Genomic DNA, 14970 nt, shown 5'->3' on the forward strand with positions numbered 1-14970 from the left:
ACTGCGCCACCAGGGAAGCCCCATCTGTTCCATTTTCAATCGTAGCATGATGGCTTATGATGGTGCAGGAAAGATCAATCTGATATACTTTGTGTTTAAAACTCTGTGGGGGGGGGTGGGATAAATTGGAAGATTGGGATTGACATATACACACTACTATATATAAAATAGATAACTAATAAGGACATACTGTATAGGACAGGGAACTCTTCTCAATATTCTGTAATGACCTATTATGACAAAAAAAAATCTAAAAAAGAGTGGATATATGTATATGTATAACTGATTCACTTTGCTGTACACCTGAAACTAACATATCATTGTAAATCAATTATACACCAATAAAAATTAAAAAACAAAGCAAAACAAAACAACTCTGTACAAAACTGTGATAAGCATAACAGCCAAGAAACCCTTCTTCTGTAAGTGATGCCGGGAAGAACAGGGAGAGGTTGGGAGGAGTAGCTGGAGGGATCTGGGGCTTTATTCATAGCTCCAGGCAAACCGGTTCAGAGTCACTGGGAAACAGAAGGAAGGACTGATCACCCTTCACCTCCGCTGGGCCAGGATGAATCCAGCATGGTCACCGGCAGAGCGGTGGCCATAAATAGGTCAGATGTCGGCTGCACAGGGACCAGCCTCCAGCAGCGCCCTCGGGGCTCCAAGGGAAAGAGACCACCTTGCATAACTGTGCTCAGACCCTGGCTGTGGATGGGTCCCTGAAATCAACATGCCGCCTTGTCCAGATGCTGTAAAAACAGGTAAGGACCCCTTTGCTCCAGTCTTTCCAGGAAGAACGGAGGGCCAGGTGGAGGTGCCCGACTCCGTCTCTGCTCAGCCCTGACTGCTCCAAGGCCCCAGAGGGAGAATTGAGGCTCCAACACAAATTCAGACAGGCCTGGACCTTGACAAGGCTGCCTAGTCCCCCTGAGCCCTTGAGCTGGGCCTCCTCCTCATCTGAGATCCACTTCCTACTTCCCTTTGCTGAACACATTTTTGGTTTTTTTTTTTTTTTTTTTTTTTGCAGTACGCAGGCCTCTCACTGTTGTGGCCTCTCCCGTTGCAGAGCACAGGCTCCGGACATGCAGGCTCAGCGGCCATGGCTCACGGGCCCAGCCGCTCTGCGGCATGTGGGATGTTCCCGGACCAGGGCATGAACCCGTGTCCCCTGCTTCGGCAGGCAGACTCTCAACCACTGCGCCACCAGGGAAGCCCTGCCGAACACCTTTAAAGAAAGGTAAGGGAAAGCAAACCCTAAGGGGTTTACCTTTGCCAGTATCATTATTTTCCATTCCTCTTCTTCATCCTTTGCTTATCTGGGCTAAAGGAACTGAATTCTTAATAAATCACCTTGCAATCTATTCCAACAGAAGTTTCCAATACAGTAAGAGCCCTAGGATACCTCTACCCCATCCCTGTTTTTATAAAGGAAAGGACATTAAAACTGAAGCAAGTTGTGTTTCCAGCTGAGGCTCAGAGAATTTAAGTGACCTGGACAAAGTCACACAGCCAGGAGGTGGCAGGAGTTGCTGCTCTGAGAGAGCAGGTATGGAGTTTTTGCCTGGCTACCATCCATTTACCCTTTTTCTATTTGCAGCATCCCCGTTCTTCTTTTGGGAAATGTCCCTTCCCTAATTTTAGTTCATGTTGTTGAGTGCGTCTAACCTGGCCCCAGAATCTGGGTGTAAGCATGTGACCCAGGCCTAACCAATCAGTGATTTCATCCCCCTTGGCCACAATGATTTGTTCAAGGATGGGCACATGACCCAGTTCAAGCCCGTGAGAGTCAGGTTTAGGATTTTGGCTAGAACAGTTGTGAGAGAGAAGCTGGGGCAGCTGAGCTGAACATAAAGAGGTGGGGAGGGGCCACCAAGCCTGGAGAGCCTGCCTGTGGGTAAAAGCCAGCACAGAGGACAGCAGAGTGGAGAGATGGAGAGATACTGGGTCTTGGTGACAGTCTTTCAGCTTCTGGATCCAGCCATGCCTGAAACTAAATGCCAATAAACGTTCTTTTTGGTTGAAGCCCATTTGAATTGGTCACTGCCATTTGCAAACGAAAAGTCCTTAACCAAGTGAACTCCAAATCCATGCCCCCTCCCGACACCAAACTGCCCTCAGCCGGTCCATCAAGCCCCCAGAGCACCGTTCCAACCCTCCCTGGGGTTTCTACTGCAGCAGGACTTAGCCTCAGCTTGTCTCTGCTCTGTAAGCTGTGTTCCCCTTTAAAACCCGGCCCCTGACAAGGTCCCAGCCCAGGATAGGTACGGGCGGGGACAGGTGACCAGGAGGCTGCTGCTTTGCTCTAGTTCCCTCCTTTGGATCAAATTAGCTCCAGGGAGAGTGGGACCCTCAGCAGAGCCCAGGATGCCCTCCGTGCATTTCCTTTTGCCTCCTTAACAGTCACCCTATGGGCTCTTCGTCCTTCTAAAGAGATAATTAGAGACAAGTGAAACGGAAGCTTCCATCTACCGTCTCAGAGGAGGCAGGAACCATGATGGGGACCCATATGTAAAACTTTATAAGCTTTGTATCTTATAAACTTTTGTTATTTTTATTTCACAGACGTTTCCTCATAATATCTGGGGGTGGGGGAGGAGATGGGGGAGAAATCCCTTACAGGGAAAAAGAAATCACGGTAGGGAGCTAGTCTGTGCCCGTGTTGGCATGAATTTCCAGCATCACTGTTGGTGTGACAGATGCAGCTGCTCTGCTGTGGGCTCATGGATGACAAACACCGTTTTTGGCAAGAGCTGCACCCCGAGATCTCAAGGGCTGTCTGACGATATGACACCCCCAGTCTGTGTGCAGTTTCTGGGGGATTTTACTCCAAAGCTCACGTGCCAACACGCCTGAGGAACCCGCATCCCCACCCTTCCACGTGAACGGGACTCGGGGCACGACAAGATTTTGTGAGTACAGAGGCTGTTGCGTTATTGGTCGGGCACGGTTAGGACAAAGGACGCCCACACGGGCAGAGGCATTTCTTTTTAGCTCCAGCACTCGAGGTCAGTGGTTAATTTCTAAGTCTCTGTACTCGGGGGCACTTGAATTGAGGTGATACGAGTATGGAAACATTAGTCCTGGTGGATCAAGCTGAGCGAGTGGCTTTCTTTCAGGAGGAGGGGCCACACCCCACAATACACAGCCTCCCCTGAGGTCAGAGAAGCGAGGGTCAAGCCCTTGGTCTTTCAGCCGGTGTCTCTCTGCTCTAGGATTCAGATGCCTCCAGTACTGATATTTCTAGAGCTCATGGAGGTGCTGGCCAGAGTCTTTTAATGCCACAGTCTCTTTCTGCCAAATAGCTCAGCGCCCCTTCTCTGGAGGCTGGCTGCACCTGATGCTGGCAGACAGTACAGGGCCGACATTCCAGGAAAGCAGGTGCCACAAAGGAGAGACTCGAGGAAGTGATGGCTGCCCCCACCCCACCTCGGGCCATCCCTCCCCAGACTAGGCATCCCTGCCCTTCCGGCCATTGCTGATTCTCCCTGAATGGAAGCAGAGAAGAACAGAGAACAGGGCAGAGCCAGACTGCAAGGCCAGAAAGCCGACCCTAGAGCACCCCTGGAAACGGGTGCTCTCACTCAGGGTGTGGGAAATTCCCAGCTCGAGTTGCTCTCTGAGCGCAGAGGCGTCCAGCGAGCAGTGGTTTCCTTGGGAGCAGGGCCACGTGGACTCACCCACCACGATGCAGCCGCCTGGGCCCTGCTCCTTGAGAGTCCGCCGGGGCGCCTCCCAGGAAGAGCCACGCCGGCCCTCGTGTGCTGGACCAAGTCCCCGGGAGGCTGGGCAGGCGAGCTGAGGCCCACTGCTTGACCCCAGAGTGTGGTTTTAGGGGCAGCACAGCAAGAGCGGGAGGCATGTCCCTCTGCCGGCTTCCTTCTCCTTCCCTTGGTTCCTGGAAAGACTGAACAGCGTGCAAGAAATTGAAGGGAGGGATATGCATCCTGAAAGGTTCAGAGAGCAAAGCAAGCCAGGACCAGCTCCCTTGGGCCATGTCCCCGTGGTGCTGTGGTGGCCTTTGCAGTGGCCGGTTCCTCTGTGCCTCGACACAGCCTCTGTGTGACAGGGGAAGAGCAGGTGTTGACACTGTCCAGGAATTTCCCTTTGTCCTGTGACAGCTCCACTCATCTCACAGAGCTTTGCCCAGAGTTCTGGGCCGCCTTGACCCTGGCCCCGAGCCCCTGAGAACCACAGGGTAGTGTCAGCTGGGGCTGGAGAGGAGGGCTGGGAGGCTGGCCAGCCCGGCAGAGCCAGCGGGATGGGCCCAGCAGGCAGGGCGAGGCCGGGAGGCCGAGGGGCTCAGGGCAGCTCCCACAGCACCCCCTGGTGGCTAAGGGCTGCCCTAGCGCCCCCGACTCCCTATGAGCCCAGACTGCTGGCCACTAGCTTACCTTCTGCACATGAGTAGCCAGGACGAGAGAGCGGGAGCGAGCATCTCCTTACATTTTGTGTCCCGCAGGCTTCTCTTGCCTCACCCTAGCCCTGGCCCTGACTTTCACCCTAGGATAGTGGACGGAGGGGAAACTTGCTCTCGTGCCAGGGTGCTGAGGGCTTGGGTTCCTTTCTACCCCTGTAGCCCCGGGCATTACACGCCTGGGGTCCTAGTGCCACACCAGCAGACAGACTGAAGATTTCACGCTGACTTGGGAATTTCGTTTTCCCAGTCCTAGCCAGGTTTGAGCTCAGCTGAGGCAGCAGTTTTGACAGCCCTTGCTGTACCCTAAGAGCTCATTTTTTTTTTTTAAAGGGCTTCAAATGCTTGGCTTTTTATTTATTTATTTACTTTATTTTATTTTTGGTTGTGTTGGGTCTTCATTTCTGTGCGAGGGCTTTCTCTAGTTGCGGCAAGCAGGGGCCACTCTTCATCGCGGTGCGCGGGCCTCTCGCTATCGCGGCCTCTCTTGTTGCGGAGCACAGGCTCCAGACGCGCAGGCTCAGTAGTTGTGGCTCACGGGCCTAGTTGCTCCGCGGCATGTGAGATCCTCCCAGACCAGGGCTTGAACCCGTGTCCCCTGCATTAGCAGGCAGATTCTCAACCACTGCGCCACCAGGGAAGACCCAGAGTTCATTTCTTTGGAAAGATAGCAAGAATCACGGCCAAGGGTGAGGCAGGGTGCTGGCGGTGACCATGACATCTGAGAATCAGGTGAAAATGACATCTTTTCAACAAATGGTGCCAAAACAACTGGATATCCACATACCACAGCTAAATGAACTCAAATAGCTCACAGACATAAATGTAAGAGCCAAAATTATTAAACTCTTGGAAAGAAACATAGGTGTGAATCTTCAGGACCTTGGATTAGACAATTGTCTCTTAAATATGGCACCAAAAGCAAGGAAAGAAAAAAGAGATAAATTTGACTTCATCCAAATGAAAACCTTTTGTGTACCAGAAGACACTATCAAAAAAGTAAAAAACAAACGACAGAATGGGGAAAAATATTTGCAAATCATATATATGATAGTAACCAGAATATATAAAGAATTCTCACAACTCAACAACAAAAAGACAAATAAACCAATTTAAAAAATGGGCTAATGGGGCTTCCCTGGTGGCGCAGTGGTTGAGAGTTCGTGCAAGACAAGGGTTCGTGCCCCGGTCTGAGAAGATCCCACATGCCGCGGAGCGGCTGGGCTCGTGAGCCATCGCCGCTGAGCCTGCGCGTCTGGAGCCTGTGCTCCACAACAGGAGAGGCTACAGCAGTGAGAGGCCCGCGTACTGCAAAAAAAAAAAAAAGGGCTAATGATTTGAATAGACATTTCTCCAAGAAGATATGCAAATTGCTAATAAGCACACTGAAAAGATGTTCAACATCATTAGACATTAATGAAATGCAAATCAGAACCTCAGTAAGATACCACTATTAAAAAACCCAGAAAATAAATGTTGGTGAGGATATGGAAAATTCCCAGTTTTACTTTCCCAGTATTGGTGGGAATGTAAAATGGTGCAACCACTGTGGAAACCACTTTGGCAGTTACTCAGAAAGTTAAACATAGAGTTATCATATGACCCAACAATTCCACTAGTAGGTATGTACCCAAGAAAATGCAAGACATATGTCCACACAAAAACTTGTACGTGAATGTACACAGCAGCATTGTTTATAATAGCCAAAAAGTGGAAACAACCCAAATGTCCATCCACTGATGAATAGATATCCACAGGCAGCACCTTACACAAAAATTAACTCAAGTGGATCAAAGACCCAAATACAAGAGCTAAAACTATTCAACTCTTAGAAAGAAACATAGGTGTAAACCTTTGAGACCTTGGATTAGGCAATGGTGGTATATCTGTACAATGGAATACTATAAAAACAAGTGACATACTGATACAAGCCATGACCCAGATGAACCTTGAAAACATCACTGCTCCCTGAGGGGCCCAGCAGCCCCAGGCTGACATTTCTTGCCTCACAGCTCAGGGAAGCCCCAGCCTGCGGGATCCAGGAACTCAGGTGCTCTCAGGTCCAAGGCGCTACCTTCCTCGTGATCTCACCTTCTGAAAACATCTGATTCCTGGCTGACCCCATTCTCCAGGTTTTCCCTTCCTTCAGCTGATTGCTTCTGAGATCATGCTCTCGGACTTCAACCACTAACTTTTTTTTTTTTAATCTCTGTAATTAAAAAAAGTCTTCCTTTCCTTTTCATCTTAAGCACCCAAGCTTCTGAGCTCAAAGGTCCTCTCAGCAGAGGTGGCTACAATTCCTCATGCATGGCGCCTGGCGTGGCCTGTGTGGCCTGCAGGTCTGGTCCACGCACTCACTCACGCCTGAGGCACCTGCTATGTGTCAGGCACTATTCTCGGCCTCAGACACACTGCAGTCAGAAAAACTAAGTCCCTGCAAGAAAAAGTCTCGTGGAATTTACATTCTGATGACGGAAGACCAAAAAGCAGATGCCGGATATCTTAAGTGATGTCATATGCTTTGAAGAAAAATTCAGCAGGGTAGGGGATTGAGGGTCAGCAGGGGCAGGTGTGTGTGTGTGTATGTGCATTTTGGGGGAGATGGCAGCACCCCCTCGTCTTGAAAGTGTTTCTCAAAGTCCCAGCATCCTAATAGGCAGGGAACTCGCGAACAAACAGACACGCCCAGACTGTAGAGCAGGTCAGAGGGAAACTTCCTTGCAAGACCTGCCCAGAATCGTGGCCAGAGAAAGCAAACCCAAACAGCTCCAGGGTTTCCTTCTTTTAAGAAAAAATTTGGCTGGGGTGCAAAGAAGGCAGCTTCAGCCCTTTGGGCAACGGGAGTTTGTAAGCAGCCATCTCAAGGAGGGGATCTGTGGCCTTTGCGGGGAAGGACCTTCTTGTCCTCACCTTGATCAAAGATGCTCAGGATCACTTTCTTCCTCTTGGAAGATCCTGGCTTTGGGATCCTAGTTGCTGAAGGCCTGGCTAGACATCACCTGACTATGGAGGTTGTTTTTAAGGTCAAGATACAAGAATTCACTGTTTTTGTATGTCTGTCAACCTGGGAGCACTTGCAATGTCACCTTGCAAAGGATAATACGTCCACCAGTTTTGTGACGGAGGGTAAGTCACCCTAACCTTTTAGGCCTGGCTTTACCCAGTAAGAATGATTATAATGCCTACTTCAGAGTGTTTGGTGAGGAGGAGATGAAGGGATGTATGTAAAAGGCCAGGTCATGTCCTATAAAGTGAAAGTGATTGCAACAGTGTGGCGTGGCATCAGGACAGACATACAGACCAATAGAATAGAGAACCCAGAAATAAACCCGTATATATAGCGAACTGATTTTCAATAAGAGTGCCAAGACTATTCAGTGGGGAAAAGACAGCCTCTTCAACAAATGGCACATGCAAAAGAATGAAGTTGGACCCTTACCTTATGCCATATATAAAAATTAACTGAAAATGGATTAGAAACCTAAATACAGGGACTTCCCTGGTGGCGCAGTGGTTAAGAATCCGCCTGCCAACTCAGGGGACACGGGTTCGAGCCCTGGTCCAGGAAGATCCCACATGCCACAGAGCAACTAAGCCCATGCGCCACAACTACTGAGGCTGTGCTCTAGAGCCCACGAGCCACAACTACTGAAGTCTGCACACCAAGAGCCCGTGCTCCGCCACAAGAGAAGCCACTACAGTGAGAAGCCCGCGCGTCACAACAAGCCCCCACTTGCTGCAACTAGAGAAAGCCCGTGCGCAGAAACGAAGACCCGAGGCAGCCAAAAAAAAAAAAAAACAAAAAAAACCACACCTAAATACAAGAGTTAAAACCATAAAACAACACAGGGGCCAATCTTCATAACCTTGGATTTTTTTTTTAATTAATTTATTTATTTAGGCTGAGCTGGGTCTTAGTTGCAGCATGTGGGGTCTTTTTTTTTTAGTTGCGGCATGGGGGCTTCTTGGTTGTGGCATGTGGGATCTAGTTCCCTGACCAGGTATCGAACCTGGGCCCCCTGCATTTGGAGCATGGAGTCTTACCCACTGGACCACCAGGGAAGTCCCCATCATCTTGGGTTTGGCAATGGTTTCTTAAACATGACACCAAAAGCACAAGCAACAAAAGGAAAAATAGATAAATTGGACTTCAAATTAGAAACTTTTGTGTATCAAAAGACACTACAAGGTGGGAATTCCCTGCTGGCCCAGTGGTTAGGATTCCGCACTTTTGCTGCTGAGGGCCCAGGTTCAACCCCTGGTCTGGGAACTAAGATCCTGCAAGCCGCATGGCCGGGCCAAAAAAAAAAAAAAAAAAAAAAGTTTAAAAGAGACTACAAGAAAGTGAGAAAACAAACTACAGAATGGGAGAGAATATTTGCAAATCATATATCTAATAGGATCCAAAAAATATAAAGAACTCTATGACTCAGGAACAAGACAACCCAATGAACAAAGTGGCCAAGCGACTTGGAAAGATTAAAAATGGCCAATAAGCACATGAAAAGATGTTCAGCATCATTAGACACTAGGGAAATGCAAATCGAAAGCATAGTGAGATGTCACTTCCCACCTACTGGGATGGCCATAATAAAAAAAATGGAAAATAACAAGTGTTGATAAGAATGTGGGGAGAGCTTCCCTGGTGGTGCAGTGGTTGAGAATCTGCCTGCTAATGCAGGGGACACGGGTTCGAGCCCTGGTCTGGGAGGATCCCACATGCCGCGGAGAAACTAGGCCCGTGAGCCACAACTACTGTGCCTGCGCGTCTGGAACCTGTGCTCCGCAACGAGAGGCCACGATAGTGAGAGGCCCGCGCACCGCGATGAAGAGCGGCCCCCGCTTGCCACAACTAGAGAAAGCCCTTGCACAGAAACAAAGACCCAACACAGCAAAAATAAATAAATTAATTAATAAACTCCTACCCCCAACATCTTTTTTTTTTTTTTTGGCGGTACGCGGGCCTCTCACTGTTGTGGCCTCTCCCGTTGCGGAGCACAGGCTCCAGATGTGCAGGCTCAGCGGCCATGGCTCACGGGCCCAGCTGCTCCGTGGCATGTGGGATCTTCCCGGACCGGGGCACGAACCCACGTCCCCTGCATCGGCAGGCGGACTCTCAACCACTGTGCCACGAGGGAAGCTCCCCCAACATCTTCTTTAAAAAAAAAAAAAAAAGAATGTGGGGAAATTGGAACCTTCATACATTACTGGTGAGAAGGTAAAATGGTGCAGCTGTAGTGGAAAATGGCTTAGTAGTTCCTCAAAAAGGTAAACATAGAATTACCATGTGACCCAGCAATTCCACTGCTAAGTCATACCGAAAAGAATTGAAAGCAGGGACTAAAAAAAAACAAACAAAAAAAGAAAGCAGGGACTAAAACAGATATTTGTACACCCAGGTTCATAGAAGCATTACTGACAATAACCAAAAGGTAGAAACCAGCCAAGTGTCTATCAACAAATGAATAGATATATGTGGTATATCTCTAAAATGGAACATTATTCAGCCATAAAAAGGAATGAAGTATTGACACAGGCTCCAACCTGTATGAACCTTGAAAACATTACAACAAGTGAAATAAGCCAGATGACTATTGTATGAATCCCCTTATATAAAATATCTCAAATAGGCAAATTTACACCCAGAGACAGAAAATAGAATAAAAGTTACCAGGAGTTAGGGTGGGCGGAGGAGAATGGGGAATTATTGCTTAACGGGTGTAGAATTTGTTTGGGATAATGAAAAACTTCTGGAAATAGATAGTGGTGATGGTTATGAAAGCTTTGGATGTACCTAACGCCAGCCAATTGTACACTTAACAATGGTTAAAATGGTAAATTTTGCTATGTATATTTTGCCACCAAAAAAAAAAAAGAAAAAGACTAAGGCGGGCTTCCCTGGTGGTGCAGTGGTTGAGAGCCCGCCTGCCGATGCAGGGGACGTGGGTTCGTGCCCCGGTCCGGGAAGATCCCACATGCCACGGAGCGGCTGGTCCCGTGAGCCATGGCCGCTGAGCCTGCGCGTCTGGAGCCTGTGCTCCGCAACGGGGAGGCCACAACAGTGAGAGGCCCGCGTACCGCAAAACAAAACAAAACAAAACAAACAAACAAAAAAGACTAAGGCATTGTCTTTCACAGTAACTTGTCCATAATAGCATCAGGGGCCCTACAGAAAGACCGAGCGTCTGGGGAAGCTGCCCCCGCTTAGGCACAAGAGTGCCCCCCTCAAGAATGTGCAGTCATGGTAGCAGTCTGGTGGCCAAAAGAGGGGGCCCAAAGGTGACTGTCATTAGTTACAGCTGGTTTCAGAAGTGGTGGCTGTGTGACAGTGATGTTGGAGGGTTTTAATTGCTCCTGAATTAATGTGCTTACTCCTCACCCCTGGGGCGCCTGGGTTTAATTACTGTCTTAGGTCACATATGCAAATGAGTCTGCTACCATTCCTGGTCCCTGTGGATGGCAGCCCTGATTACCAAGCCCTCACACTTTGCAGCAAGATGGGCAGGAAGAAGGCCAGGCTGGCCTCCCCCTAGAGCAGAACTGGATGAAGGTGGTGCCTTGCCGGCCACATTTATGAGCCTAGATGAGCTGACACGTTCAAGGCTGCGTCTGGGGAGCCGTTATTACCTGGAGGCACCAAGAGATGAGTTGTCAATGGCAGAGGAGCCCTGGAGGACCTGAACTCCGGAACCCTTGGGGATAGAGGGTTCTTACAAAAAGGAAAGATTTGGAAAGATGTCGGCCTGCAGAAGAGACCGTGGACCAGGGGTGGCCAATTCAAAAGCCGTGGAGGGCTGGGCAGGCCTGTAACTAAGGGAAGCAGGAGGCAGGGGGCTGCCTTCAGAAGAATCCCTGGCGGTCCAGGGGTTAGGACACTGGGCTTTCACTGCCGAGGGCCCAGATTCAATCCCTGGTCGGGGAACTAAAATCCCACATGCCGTGGGGCAACTAAGCCCACTCACTGCAACTACTGAGCCTGAGGGCCACAACTACAGAGAAGTCCTCGCGCCACAATGAAAGGTCCTGCACGCCACAACTAAGACCCGACGCAGCCAAAAATAAATAAAAAAATGGCTTAAAAAAAAAGAAGATGGTGGCCAACTGTTGTCTTCTAGGGATGCGGGCCCAGTGTTGGCAATTTTCCAATCCATTAGAACGCAGAAATTGGAATATTTAAAAAAAATAAATGTATTTATTTATTTTTGGCTGTGTTGGGTCTTCATAGTTGCGCACGGGCTCTCTCTAGTTGCAGCGAGCAGGGGCCGCTCTTCATTGCGGTGCGTGGGCTTCTCATTGTGGTGGCTTCTCTTGTTGCAGAGCATGGGCTTTAGCATGTGGGCTCAGTAGTTCTGGCTCACGGGCTCTAGAGCACAGGCTCAGTACTTGTGGCGCATGGGCTTAGCTGCTCTGTGGCATGTGGGATCTTCCTGGACCAGAGCTTGAACCCGTGTCCCCTGCATTGGTAGGCGGATTCTTAACCACTGCGCCACCAGGCAAGATTTCTTTTTTTTTACAAGGAATCTGTTTTTTAGATTTTGACAACTCATTTGAACTAAAAAAAACACACTAGGTTGCCTGCGTTTGGGGGGTGGGGGTGGGGATTAGCCAGGAAGGGGCTCAAGGAACTCTTGGGGGTGTTGGAAACGGTCTGTTGTGGTGGTGGTGCTGGTTACCCAGGTGTATATGTGAAAACACTTCAAACTGTATACTTAAAACAGGTGCCTGTTACTGAATGTTAATTATACGTCACTGAGGTTGGTTCAGTGGGTCCCCACACTTCTCCCAGGTTGCTGTGAACTTTCCATTCCAGACTCTGTCCCTTTTTGTTCAGTCATGGCCACAGGTGCTTTATATGCTCTAAAGACCTTCCTCCTCTTTCCCTATGCCCTGTACCTCTTCCTAAGTAAGTGTATCAGCACCTGATGGTTTAATCTATGCTGGGTGGGAGCCTAAGTTGATGTGACCATTTATAATACTCTGTAACAAGCCATGAGGTAGCACTATTGGAGTATTAGCCTCATCGTACAGATTTGTTCAGTTGTTCAGTGGGAGGGCCAGAATCCAAACCTGGGTGGTCCAGCTCCTGCTGTGCTCTCAGCCACTGCACCGCATACGCCTGGGCTGCTGTGGCGAGCAGGATCTCCACTGCTGGGAGGAGAGCTGACTGTACACAGAATTCCTAGTCAAGAGCCAGGCTCCTTCCCTGCAGATGGCACAGCTCGCAGCTCTGTGGCCTGAGTTGACTGCCTTCGGACGCCATCTTCCGGCCTCAGCTGCATTCAACAAAAATAAAATTACCAGGGCAGACGGGTTTGTTTCAGGGGAGCCTGGCATTCTAGGCCTGCCTGGTCATCGCCAGTCCTGCAATCCACCTCCTGTGCTGCAGTGCTTCTCAGGCTGAGCTGCACATTGGAGTCAGCTGGGAAATTTAATACTGAGTCTTTGGTTTCTACTCTGAGGTTCTGATTTACTTGGCCTGGGCAATGGGAGACTTAAAGGCTTCCGAGGTGATTCCAATGTATGGCCAGGTTTGCAGACTACACTGTTTCAACTTTTCAGCTGATTTTTGTTCTGATGTTGCAGGAATCTGGAAGACCACCACAGATGAAAAGTAAATATTTTGTGGGAAAGTATTTGTATTATGAGGTTAAAATTTAAAAAGAAAACACATAATGCAAGTCCAGAGACTACTACCAAAGATGTTTACTTTAAAAACACTTTAAGTTCCTGCAGTTGTGATCCAGAGAAATGTTTAACATCATAGCTCATCTTAAAGCCCAAGAGTGGCTTTCTGGAAACTCAGAATTAACGTAGCCTGTCCTGCTTCACACAGGGCCCCCAGGAAGAGGCCAAGCGTCTGCAATTCCTCCTGGCCTACTCCTGCCCATCCGCATCAGGAACATGCTTCGTGCTGTCTCTGCTGGGTCAGAGTTGCCAACCATCCTCCCCAGGGGCTCAGTGTCCCCAGGGCCAGGGAGGCCCCAGCAGCCTTCCTTCCGGGTGGAGCAGATCTGAAAGGGCTCCTTGCCCTTTAACCCAAGAGTGATAAATGCGTTTAACTGCCAGTCATTGTTTTAAAATTAAAGTGTCAGGAAATGTTGACATGAAACCAAGTTTAGAGACAGTAATGCTAACTTGCTGCTTTAAAGTTTGGATGAACGAACATTCTAGTGAGACTGTCAGGCCGAGTTCGACTCACTTCCTTGCAGAGGCAGTTTTTAGATGGAAACCAGTCATACAAAGCTGGGACAGGTGAGTGGCTTTGGCTGTACACAGGAGAGCTGTACCACATTAGGTGAAGAAGGGTTTTGTTATTACTTGGAGATTATGGTTTAAGACGTATGTGTGTGGTTGCCAAGTGCAAAAGGGGTGGTGGCTTTGTGACATGACTCGAGTCCTACCGTTTAGTCAAATACTAATCTAGGTATTACTGTGAAGCTATTCTGCAGACATAATTAAAACCACTTATCTGCTGACTCTGAACAAGGAATGATCTTGGATGACCCAGGTGGGCCTGAATCAGGTGAAAGGTCTTAGAAGTAGGGCTGACCCAAGAGAAATTTCACCTGTGTCCTGGTCCCCTCCCTTCTGACTGGCTGCCCTATGGATTGTGGATTAGCTTAGCCACAATCACAGGAGCCAATTCCTTGTGATAAATCCCTTAATATATGTACCTTCTACTGGCTCTGCTTCTTGGGTTAATCCCTGATACAGATGAGCAATAACAACAGTGTCCACTGGGGGGCCTCACCAGGTATTATAACACAATTCAGAGCAACCACAGTATTTCATGTCTCACTGGTGCTTAGTCGTTTCTCTGTAATGGTGCTTTCTGCAGTGCTAATGCTTCACACCCGTGGTACCCAACTCAGTGGGCATCAGCCACGTGGAGCCTCTGAGCACTTGAAATCAGGTTAGTGAAAATGAGGAAAGAAATTAAATTAAAAAAATTTTTCTTTCAATTTTTTAGGCCATGCTGTGCAGCATGTAGGATTTTAGTTCCCCGACCAGGGATCGAACCTGTGCCCCCTGCATTTGGGGTGTGGAGTCTTAACCACGGGACCATCAGGGAAGTCCCAAAATTAAATTTTAATGTATCTAAATAGGGTTCTCCAAGACCCTCTGGATGCCCTCCTACCGCCCCAGAGCTACCTCTAACCATTCTTTTACCAGTTTCCCCTAAGGATGGAGAACCTGCCCCCCAGCCTGCCCAGGACGCTCCGCTTCCCTCTGGTTTGGACTCATGGTGTGACCTGGAAGCTGCTGTCCTTGAGGTAACCTGTGAGAGCTCTTTTCTCCCAAATTAACATGTCTGATCCTGAAGTCAGGCCTCCGGTCCGGGCGCTGCCCGAGCTGCTGCGGAAGGGCACAGGCTACCCCATCTCCCACCTCTTCCCAAACCTGCCCTTCCCCAGGGCTTACGTGGCGTCCTGCACAAACTCCTCCCCCGCTTCTGTCATGACACAAAGCCTCAGCTCTTGTAGAGGTGCTCCATGAATACTCAAGACGTGAGGACAGACAGACTGACGGACCACTTCATACACACAGAGCATCCC

At 49.1% G+C, this 14970-nt stretch overlaps 1 non-coding gene across 1 annotated transcript; it reads right to left on the reverse strand.

Annotated features, from left to right (window-relative positions):
* Positions 1-8403: 8403 nt before the first annotated feature.
* On the reverse strand, positions 8404-8476 carry TRNAL-CAA (transfer RNA leucine (anticodon CAA)). The gene has a single exon. It is a non-coding gene; the product is annotated as a tRNA-Leu (tRNA).
* Positions 8477-14970: the final 6494 nt, after the last annotated feature.

The sequence above is a fragment of the Pseudorca crassidens genome, chromosome 2 (assembly GCF_039906515.1).
Source record: "Pseudorca crassidens isolate mPseCra1 chromosome 2, mPseCra1.hap1, whole genome shotgun sequence".
NCBI classification, from domain to species: domain Eukaryota; kingdom Metazoa; phylum Chordata; class Mammalia; order Artiodactyla; family Delphinidae; genus Pseudorca; species Pseudorca crassidens.